Raw genomic sequence first — 11,128 nt, forward strand, 5'->3', positions numbered from 1 at the left:
TCAGGCAATTAAATCTCTATCAAGGTATAAATCAAAACACCTGCTTACAAATCATCATCATAAAACATTGCTGGAGGTTATGTTTCCATGTTTCTTTTCTACAGTTTGCTAGCGTTGGATCTTTCTGGTATCCACTCTTTTAGAGTTGGCAGAGAGTAAGTCAGAAATTGAATTCAGGTATATGGATGAGTCTTAAAATCCTGAAAATAATATTGTGAACATTTGTTGAAGTTGCTTGTGCTTTCATTGGTTGGATATTATATTCACTTGAATACATTTCATATTATTATGTAGATGTATGGACAGACATAAAGCTATCAGATGTGTTACAGCTACTCATTGCATTTGCCTTCAAAGTGTCTGAAGGTCTGTCCCATCAGCTGGATTGTCCATCTGTAACTGATACTGCACCCCACCCCCAATTTATACATGTTGGGAAAGTGCCCAACAAAGAGTTGGGCCATCTGCAACAGGTGTCTTATGTCTTGATTTCTTACTGCCATAGACTGAGGTCTGTGAAATTCAACTTTGCTGCACTACAGAATTACTTAAGTGCGTTACCTCGCCCTTTTGAGACAAACAAATTAGATTTGCTGACGATGATGTGTATTGTGTTGTGCTGGGCACTCTGCTTTTTCTTATTCCAGCCTTATAACATCAAAGCATTCACTGAAAGAAGATGCTATCATACTGTCTGCATTAAGTGACATGTTGCTGTGCAGGTCACACTGGAGGCCTGTTAATTTCCATCTCCCTTTACGTTGCTTCTAGTCAGAGGTTTTAGAAATTCCAGTAAGAAATAAGGATAATAATATGTATGTTTTTGTCAGATATTTTAAAAAATGTAGCTTGTGCAAAGGTCATGTGTTCCTATGTGGTCAACAAGTGCCAAGCAACATTTAATAATGTGCCATTTAAAATGAATTAAGTTAAAACACAGCCTAAAAATGCTGCTTTTCCAAAGGCTCGCACAGTAATACACTGAAATCAGAAACAGGTATATTGTGACTGCTGTGGTAAGTGGAGGCCTCAGACAGTGCAGAGGCCAAGCAAAGAGACAAGAAACACCTGTGGAGAAGAGGAGATATAAATCTTGCAGAAACAGCAGACAGCTTACCTTGAATAGAGTATTAACTGTGGCCCTAACAACTGTCTTCTGCTCTTGGCTCCCCCGAAATGAAGACACACATCTCCTGTGTTCCTGGAGTACTGGTTATCAGCCCCTGCAGAGATGTCTTGGGGAATGGCCAGGTCTCCTTCTCAGATGCCCAGAGTCTGCTTAGGGATGCTGTGGCTTGCGGAAAGGATCTTCCACTCCAGCTCTGTGCAGCTTATTGGAAAAGATTCACTATTCACACTGTGGTTTAGGACTGACAGCTGTTAAGACAGAAACAGCATGCATATATGTTTCTGTTTGTTGCAAGGGCATTTAAAAACTAACCTTGTAAATCTTCAAACAACGGTGGTGATGGCAGGGTGCAACCGCAATGCACTCTGCTCTGTGTGAAGAGGGAGCTCTGTCCAACCACAGCCAGAGCATGATGATCGCAGGAAGGAAATGGGGCTGGAGGGGCGGAAGATTAATAAAACTTACATGTACTTTTGTGGAGCATCTTGGCTGGTTCTGTTCTACAGTAAAAACTTTACAGGTATCAATAAAAAAATTCCCATTGAATTTATTGCTCTGAGATTACTCCCCTCATCGACCCAAAAACCAGAAAGCTCTGGAAAAAAACAGGTAGTACCGAGTGTCATTAATTCTCCATGGAAGTACATTGTTGAAGAATCATCATCGTTTTTAGGCTCAGACACTAAATAAAAGCACTATACTTGCAGCTGAGCACTGGATGTGCCTGACAGTACTCTGTTTCACTAAAGAATAGTTGCACTTGCATATGTCATGCACTTCTCCCAGTTCTTACCTGAACGTGGGCTGACCCAGTCATGCATTTTCTTATTTGGGACACTGAGCACAAAACATCGTTTTGCTTATTTCTATCTGTGGATCAAGCCATAGTAGAAAAACAGTTGTTTCACGGTGGTGTAGAAAAAGATGAGATCTTAAACACAGGCTGAAAGCAACCTGAAACCCCAAATGAGAGACAGAACATAATCATGCAGATACAACTGCACAAAATTATTCACCTGGAAGGTAAAGACTGAACAGGCTGAACAGCTCACAAGGGTCTCCAGGAGCAGAGACCCAAGGCGAGTGGAGCTGGGACCTGTGAGAACCCATGAGGAAACATTTCCTCTTACCCAGGTTTTCCCAACCGATCAAATAATGTCCAGCATTTTGGTATTCACCCAGGACTACATCTGGGCCAGGGTCGCCTACGTTTAGAATACAGCAGGTGTGACAGACCAAACCAGGATGTGCTCACCTTCTTGAAATTAGCATTCCCTTAGCTTGATGCAAAAAACAGGTAAGGTTTGCCACCTCCTGTCCCAGTAGAGCCAAGAATTAAGGAGCCATTCTTCATTTTTGTTTTTATCAATACTTACTATCGTATATGCAACTCTTTTCAAAACTGGCTTCTGAATTACCCTCCGCTTGTTCTTAAAAAAAAATCAAGTAATATTCACAAATATCATCCTAGATAGTTAATCCTGCTCGGGTAAATAGATGCAAGTGGAGTAAACACAGCATGACATTTAACAGCATAACCATGGCACCTCCACTCCTTGAATGAAGCTAAATGCAAATATTATCTCTTTCTTCTCCCTGTATTGTCTTGCCCTGAAAACTAAACAGGCCTTTTCTTTCAAGCACTGACAATTTAATTTGTTTCTCTGGGCTGAAGAGATTAGGTGAAAAGGCAGAGGCAGGATTAATTTACCATTGAAGTAAGGGGATTGAGTTCTGTTGATCTCAGCTGAGTTGTTTGCTCTCTTGCATCAGTGGGGGATTTGAACCTGAAGCTGAAGATGCATTTTTGAAGATGAAACTGATCTTCTGAAAATGGTGAAATGTTTCCATAGGAAAGTAACTAACTGTGTGTGGCTTGATGACTTAGCCTAGCCATCAGCAAATCCTTCCAGCTTCAAAACATTTCCAGGAATTTATTTGCACACAAACAATCACTGTTACTTACTACTGCAATTACACCTTGGACACCTGGAAGACCATGTCTTCGGCACTGCACAGAAGGCCACTCAGAATAAATCCCAGGCTAAGGGCTGCTTATTGTCATTCATCAGGATGAGATCAGCTCCTTTCTGTCAGGTTTTCCCATGTGACAGTATGCCTTTCTCACAGGAAAAGGTTGTCTGTCAGGCCACAGCTGGAGAAGGCTGGGACAGTTTTGTGTCAGTGGGCACCAGGGAATGATCAGCACAAACACTGGTGTTCCAGGCAGCCCAAACAGGGGGCAGCCATACACATTAGACAGGCCACTCTATAATCATCCTCAGTTCCTGAAGGAAACAGCAAGGAAGGTGCTCTCACATTTCCACAAAGCTTCATACTAGCTACGCACAACGCTGACACTATACGGAGTCATGTGCAATGCAGTAATGAGCTGGCTGCTCAGCCTTATGCCGCTCGTGGACTGGTACCCCCCTCGACAGCTAGCCTGGGAGATAGTCCAGCCTCTATTGAACTCATCACAACTGCTCCTGCAATCACCCTCACAACACTCCTACCGATGCTGAGAAGCCTTCCCGTCCCCACTTTGCAGATAAGAAGCAGAGATAAAGCCATGGCTATGAAGTGAAGTGAGGAGTCAGCCACAGGCTTGGGTCTTCTCACTGAAAGAGCTTTAAGTTAATGCTTCACACCTCTGATATCCTAGAAAAAGAGCTGAACTGACAAAATAACCAGTTTATGCATCTTATTTTCATCAGTAAAAAGTACAATTCCCCATAAATATTCTCTCAGCGGTAAACTCAGTTCTGGTTGTTCTCAGCATCCTCACTCCATATACATCCAGCTGTTTATTGCTACCATCCACCCTGTCCCCCACGGATAATCATCAGATTCATGCACTAAACTGATCTAAGTTTTAAAACAACCAAATATGGCAGAAGATGTCAGCAGCAGATAGTCTGCAAGTGCAGAATCACTGCAACTACACCGCACCCCAGATTCCCACTTACTGTAATGGGCCCATACAGAAGGTAAATGGCAAAGCAGGCAAAGATCATGCATGGAATGCAGCGGGGTGTTGCTTACATATGGTATTTCTAGGTGACGCTCTCGTGCCAATAACATACAAAGATTACACACACTGCTGAAGCTTTTGTTCAGTGCCGGACATGATTTTGAACACATCCATTGTCCTGTGGACCCAGTGCAGCCCATGTTAAGTCAACATGAAGGTCCTCAGCAGTTTCCGTATGCTTTGGGTCAGACCTTATAAGCTGACAGGTTTACTTGTAAACATGAGATTTCATGAAATCATCTACATTACAAAATGATGCTACAGGATTTCATTTTGCTTACAGGCGCTTTGATTTTTGTTTTTTTACAAACATATTTTTTAACTTTAATATTACCTCAGTTTTTGCCTTACAGAAGAGATTGAATTTAGAACACTGAATGCCTATTATCGAACATTTAATGCCTATTATCCTATTCTTCCTATTCGGTCTTAGGATGAAGTAGTAACTCTTTCCATAATAGCCAGCAGCAGTTGTATTAACCACAACCAAGCAAAGACGAGTACAGCATCAACAGGAAATAAAAACTGCTATTAAGTGCAATAAAGCCACAAGCTGGCTCACACATGATCTGACTTCTGCATGATTTTTAACTTCAGAAATTTCTGCTGATTTCTGCCTTCAAAACCATGAATACAAAGTAGCAGCCCACTGTCAAAAAGCATTCTCTTTTCCTATGTAAGTTCTGGAAAAGCCTTTATCTGGAGAATTACAGAAAAAAAAGCATGGCCAAATAAGAAGATATTCCTACAGAGCAGGCTTACCTAAAAAAATGCAAGTATCAGAATACTCTTACCCTTAAAGGATGCTTGTCAGGCACTACTTCACTTTACCACCCTGTTTCCCAAGTCGCCTGAAAAAGGCCACCACAGCCCAGCTCTGAAGGTCAACAGACATGAGCTATTTCAGACCAACAATGCAGTGACTGTCAGAGCCACAGGCACTGGCAGTCCCTCCTCTTCCCTCTTGAATACCTGCTCCAATTTTAGTTCGGGCACAGAAGCCAGAAAAGCCGCCTGTCTCTCAAAGCAACACCCTAATAAATTCATTTAGTAGCCTTATCAGTAGGACTCGGCACTTCCCACTGCACGTAGAAACCAAGACCTCCTGGGTGCCAAGGTAGAGCAAAATAACTCACAGTACTCAGCACTGTGCATGCTGAGGGCGCTGCCCGCAGCTATCGCGTGCTACACTAGGTCTGCCTCTGTGTCTCTGAACAGTTTTAGACAGAAGCCTCACATGGAGGCTTTGCAGCAACCAAATCCCAAGGTAAACAAAGGCACAGACTGAGAAAGCATCAGGAGAAAATTACTCTTACTCCTTCTTACTCTATGACGGCAGGAACAAACTCTGAGCTTCCAGCCAGAACTAGAGAGAAGTCTGCCCCTAGAGACCCCAGCACTGCTGGGGCATCCGATCAGGCTGATGACAAATGCCAGGCAAATGCCCTGCATTAGGATTACCGTTAAACACATTTCCTCTGAGCAGCATTTGTTTTCTGTAAGATTCTCAGGTCAGCTCTGCTAAAGCTGCCTTAAATTCCAATATCCATAGCAAATAGGGAAGGCAATCTAAATCATAATAAATAAATAACGGTATAGCTTTGGAGGAGAGCAGAAGAGGTGCTTCTTTATATTAATGACAGCTCCCAGATTCTCCACTATTAACCTTGCTAATGGCTTGACATTCCTGTTGATCATAAGCACTGAATATGGGATCGAAGGATAAATTATCTGATGCCCCAGACACTTGAGATAAAAGAAAAACAAAGAGTATGAGCTGTGCTCAGTTAAGAGCTGTGCTTGATATCTCTTTAAAAGGGAATCACAAGTCACTAGCGTTTTCTCGGGGCAGGGGGTGGAGTGGCAGATGAATGAAAATAAAATCTCCCTTTACTTACAGTTCCTGGATGAGAGAACAGCCAATAGTGAGTGGGGCCAGCTCCTCCACCCATCAGGGTGCCTATGCTAGCTCACTACCAAGAGGTGTGTCCTTGCTTGTCTGGAAAAAAAGTCTGGCAGCCGGCAAGCTTCCATCTAGGCTCCAAAACTGCACGTGACCTGGCAGAGTTTTAAACGGGTGTCTTTAATATTGCAAAGCTGATCCAAACCCAGCATGATACTTAATAGCATGTGTCGATCTCTAATGAAGAATGGTTGCTAAGGAAACCACTTAAAAGCCTGCTTTAAAATATTTTGCACATACTCAAAAGCCAGAAGGATTTCCTGCTGTCAAATCACAACAGCTCCTCAATGGTCATTAGGAAAATTCTTTAATCATTAAGACAGACATATGCTTGTGGTTCCTCTCAGCAGACAGATGACTGAATTCTGAACTGGGATATTACCTTACTGAAGTCCTGTTGCTGAAACAAAATCAGCTGTACTGCTGCACAGCCATTCCAGAGATCAGATCTTTCAACTACATATTTCTAATACTAAGTTACCATGGCTGATATCCTAATGTTTTAAGTATCACAATTTCTCTAACTTAGGATACTTCACAAGGGTTCAAGGACAAGTTCAATTTGCACAGCTAAAATGCTGTAAATGGAGAACGCCAAAGGCACAATGTGAAGGACTAGGAATATTCTGTTCCAGCCCACTTTTTCCTGCATTTAAGAGGACAGATTCTTCACTAGGGGCACAAAAGGCTCAGCAAAAAACTTTTTTCTGCTTCCAAATAAACTGAATACTCAAAAGCCATTTAAAGTTTTAGGATAAACAAAACAACTGTTTTTTTTTTTACTTTCAGAAAACATGCTGTATTCAGTCTAACTTTCCCTATAGTAGGCCTCATAGTGTGCTGCTTTGTAGCTAGAGTGGTGTTGAAAATGCAGCAGTGTTTTGGCTGCTGGTGAGCAGTGCTGGCACTGCTCATTGAGGACAGGGAGTGATAGAGTTGCTTGGTGGGCACCTGGTGAGCAGCCAAGAATAACCTGCCATGCCTGGGATCACTAAGTACAGAAACTTGGCTTTTGTTTTAATGGCTACAGCTAATCCTCTAGCCACGATTTTCATTTGACTGTCCCAGAAAGTGTACAGTTAGATATAGAAGTTTATTTTCCATCTTTACTGGGACAGAAGCAAGCCATGTCATCTGAATTGAGAGGAGTCCAGTGGAAACAGATGTGCAGCTGACTCCCATCTTTCCTACAAATAAGAACTGGTTCAGAGGCAGCAGTCTGATCTGGGTGCTCCTGTGAATCTGCTCAAGTTGCCACATAACCATCCTGTTTTCAGAATGCCTTCTGTCTCTGTGTAAGTCATGGGTCCCATATGAGACAGAAACTTACTGCGTAAGATTCCAGAGGAAACAAGACTATCATATCCTAAAATCTAAGCACACAAGGGACATCACATCACCCATAAAAGTATAGAACATGAGTTTGAGAAATAGGCATTGCACATAATTTGTACAGTGCCAAAAATAATGCAGTTTCACTTTTCTATTTCTTGTTTCTAATCAGAATGCTTATTATTTTTCTTAGTCGTGTTTCAATGTTAACGCTATTATTAATTATGCAAGGGCAATACGTGGCAAGAGTGCCAAAAAGCACATTTCCCTGGAAGAAGGAAGCTGCTTTTCACCCACACCCTGCGTGCAGTCCTTGCCAGCAAGAAGCATGGCTGCTCCACCAGGGCAGGCAAGCTGGGGATAAGGGTGATGGTTAGGTGGGCAGGGACCTCACTGAGGGTCCCATGGCACCCGAACACAGAGAGCCAGGCCAGCTGGTGACAGCAACAGTGGTCAGCCACAGTCCAAGGACCACCAAAGCTGACCATAGAGACAAGAGAGGTTCAAGGTCAAGCCAGGAAGTTACATCAGCCAGGGAAGCACAGGATCAGCAAGGTACACGGCCAGGCATGGGAGTACCTACAGCATAGCTCAGACAAGGGCCTGAGCTTAAATCTGGCTCCTGAACCAAGGGACAGAGATCCCCAATAAGGTTTCCCATAGCTCCTTTCCCAGCACTGAGATCCATGCTGACAGCTGGGCCATGCCAGGACTGGCCACAAGCACAGGCAGCTAAATGCCCATGGCAGGGGTACAGCCCGTGGAACTTCCTGGCACAGTTAGGGTCTGACAGCAGCCATGCAAGCCTTTCCCACAATTAGCTCACCAGATTTTGAAGGGCTGCCTTTGAAAAGTGCTATGAAAGATGATAGTTGTTGCCAATTACTTGAAGGTCAGTGTTAAGAGGGTGAGTACTTCCCTTCACCACAGCCACAGGATGTTTTCTGGTCTCTTCTGATGTGCTAGCAGACCTAGAGAGTACAGAGAGATAATTAGCTGGGAGTGTACCATAAGGAACAATTCTTCACTTATGAGGAGAGAAAGCATACTGAAAAAGTAAGTTTTCCCACTTGTAATGTCAGGCATCACAGAGCACATGGTGCTGGTGAGAAAAGCATGGTGTTCAGAACCAGTTTGCTCTGCATTTCTAGCTTGATCCAAGATCTAATACATGGCCATTACAACGGGCATTTCTTTTCCAGCCACCCAAGAATCACAGCTTCTGTGAGCTCAGTTACACCGCTGGGGAGGACAGCATGCTAGCACACTGGCATCCAACCTCCCCCTGCCTCCAGTAGCTTGGTTTGTTTTCCAGTCATATGAGACAGTCAATGAAGTTTTAGAATCTGAAGATGGAAGCATGCAGAAAAGAAGCATGAGTAAAAAAGGGAAGAGAGGTAGCAGGAGAGAAATAATCACAGAAAAATATGTGCAAATTGTGAAGGAAAAGGAGAACGGGAGGTGGGGGAGGGAACGGTCAGGAACATGATGGAGAAGCAAAACCAGAGGCAGTAAGACAGAAAAGAGCAAGAAAGGTAATCTTGCAGTTACCTTCTATGTTAGGAGAGCTGGAATCTAGAAAACTTAAGTCATCTTTTAGGTAAAAAAAATAAAAAATAAAAAGAAAGCAAAGGGAAAGTCCAAATTAACTGTTTGCAGTCGAAAACAAATGTTGCATGGTACGGGCTCCTGCCCTTCCTGTTTCTGAAATTTTGCCTCCTGTCCTCAGGGTGCTGTCAGAGGCTCCTCAAATTACCAAGTGCTGTACTGTAGCCTATCCCCACCGCCCTGCACCTCTACCTTTTCCACTGTGGATCCTTGCTGTTGTGCCCTGGCCTCATCTTCAAGCCTGCTGCCTTCTCACAAAGCTCTTCTTATGCCTGCTCTTCTTTCCTGCCACCTTGAATTCTTGCCTCAGCCTCTTCAGCTGCATCCCACTTAACTTCCAAAACCCGGGAAATATAAGAGTATTTCCACTGCATATAAAGGCTCAGCACAAAACGTACCATTTCCATGCTGGCCTTCACTGCAAACTATCAAGGGTAGAAATTGCCTCTCAGCACCCGTGCCTAACATCATATAGGTCTCTGACACTTCTGGGAAGCCCCTGCTGGTACAGCTCTCTAAATAGCAATACCTGTCGTACAGGGTAATGTACTGTTTTCATTTGCAATACATCACTGTGCCAGTTTGGATACACTGCTGTATAGATCACCTTCTGCTCAGGACAATCTCCATGCCAGGAGAGCTAGTTTCCACAGTGCATTGTTTTTCCTTTGTCTCACTGACGACAAATGGGAACCAGGGAACAACGTGCAGTGACAGATGACAGCATTACTATGCTCAAAAGACTCACAGGGTCAAATTTCATTCTGAATGCTGAGTGGGACACCACACATCTGGAAACCAGAACAATCTGGTAGGTGCTACCATGCTTGCCTAACCTCTTCTTCTACAAGAGACCCATACAGTGAGAGCAACAAGGGGGTTTCTTGCTGCTTTTCTGGCCAGAAGCCAATGGATTTTGTAGTCGAGGGACATCGTGGAGTGGGCACTAGGATGGCTTAGGTGTCCTCTACTGAACATGGAAGGGAGACAGCTGACATCAAGCTCTGTTCAAAACACAGTAAAGATGACATTGCAGCAGATCATTAATATTAATGGCAGCTTTGACAAATTAAGGATGTCACCCCACCTAATAACAGCACTAGATACAGATAGTTAGGTCCAAGTTTTCAAGAATCTGTACTCATAGTCAGGTGACCAAAGAACTCGGTTTCCTGAAATACAGTGCTTTTGCAATGTCCCTTAGGTCTGTAAACCTACAGATCCAACATCACATTTTAAAGAGCATTTTATAAAGTAACATCAAAATCAATCAGAAAGGAAAGTTAGAGGCGATAATGCTCCTGAAATTTAACAAAAAACCCAAACCAACAAACAAAAAAACAACCCAAAAACTTCCATAACTCACAAATATCTGGGATAAACTTGACAGTGGCCTCCTTAAGCTCCTATGGAAACGGCGTCAGCCGGCATTTTTCTTTGCAGGCTTCTGTTTTCCAGTCTACTTGTCTAGCGGACAGCACGAGGGCAAGGGGAAGGTGCGTTTCAAATGCTTTTGTAATTAGAAGCAACTGATTTGCCAAATTGCGATAAAGGCCAAAGGCCGTGTCGGTAGCACGGCGCCTGGCAAACGATCTCTTTAAGCCGCCGTTCGGACACGGGTCAGGTACGGAGGGGCGGCAGGGCGCTGGCACAGGCACGGCTGCCATTCCGCATCTACTGCCCTATTTTCCCTTAACAACACAGACACCTTTCTCCAAGGCGCTCTCGAGAAGCCGGTGCTCCGCGGGCAGCCTGCCGGGCCTGCTGCCGGGCCTTCCACCGGGCCGGCCCCGGCTTCGCGGGCCGAGGAAGGCGGCGGAGCGCCAGGAACGGCCTGTGCCGGGACACCGCCGGGGCAGCCCCGCTGCCGCCGCCTCGGCCGAGGCCGCACCCCCCTCCCTCCCCCTGCTCCGGGCCCTGCGAAGGGGAGAACGGGGACGCGGGCCGGCCGCCCCCGCCGGCACAGCAAGGCCCCCGGCCGATCCCCTCAGCGGGGCGTCGGCTCCCGCCCGCCCTTCGCGACCAACGGCCGGGCGCGCGGCGGGCGGGGTGGGGCGGGGGC

At 44.8% G+C, this 11,128-nt stretch overlaps 1 long non-coding RNA gene across 8 annotated transcripts in view; it reads right to left on the bottom strand.

Moving 5' to 3' along the window:
- Positions 1–10,966, bottom strand: part of LOC121082853 — a 30,930-nt gene extending 19,964 nt beyond the window's left edge. For 3 of the 8 annotated variants that reach the window (XR_005826161.1, XR_005826155.1, XR_005826151.1), the window contains exons 1-2: positions 10,433–10,966; positions 1,118–8,429 (exon numbers count right to left, since the gene is read on the bottom strand). This is a non-coding gene — a long non-coding RNA (uncharacterized LOC121082853). Of the gene's footprint in view, positions 1–1,117; positions 8,430–9,258; positions 9,435–10,432 lie in introns of those variants that run through there. The other 5 variants (XR_005826163.1, XR_005826159.1, XR_005826154.1 and 2 more) reach the window with 5 other exon arrangements.
- Between the last annotated feature and the right edge of the window lie 162 nt (positions 10,967–11,128).

This window comes from Falco naumanni, chromosome 1, assembly GCF_017639655.2.
Source record: "Falco naumanni isolate bFalNau1 chromosome 1, bFalNau1.pat, whole genome shotgun sequence".
NCBI lineage: Eukaryota > Metazoa > Chordata > Aves > Falconiformes > Falconidae > Falco > Falco naumanni.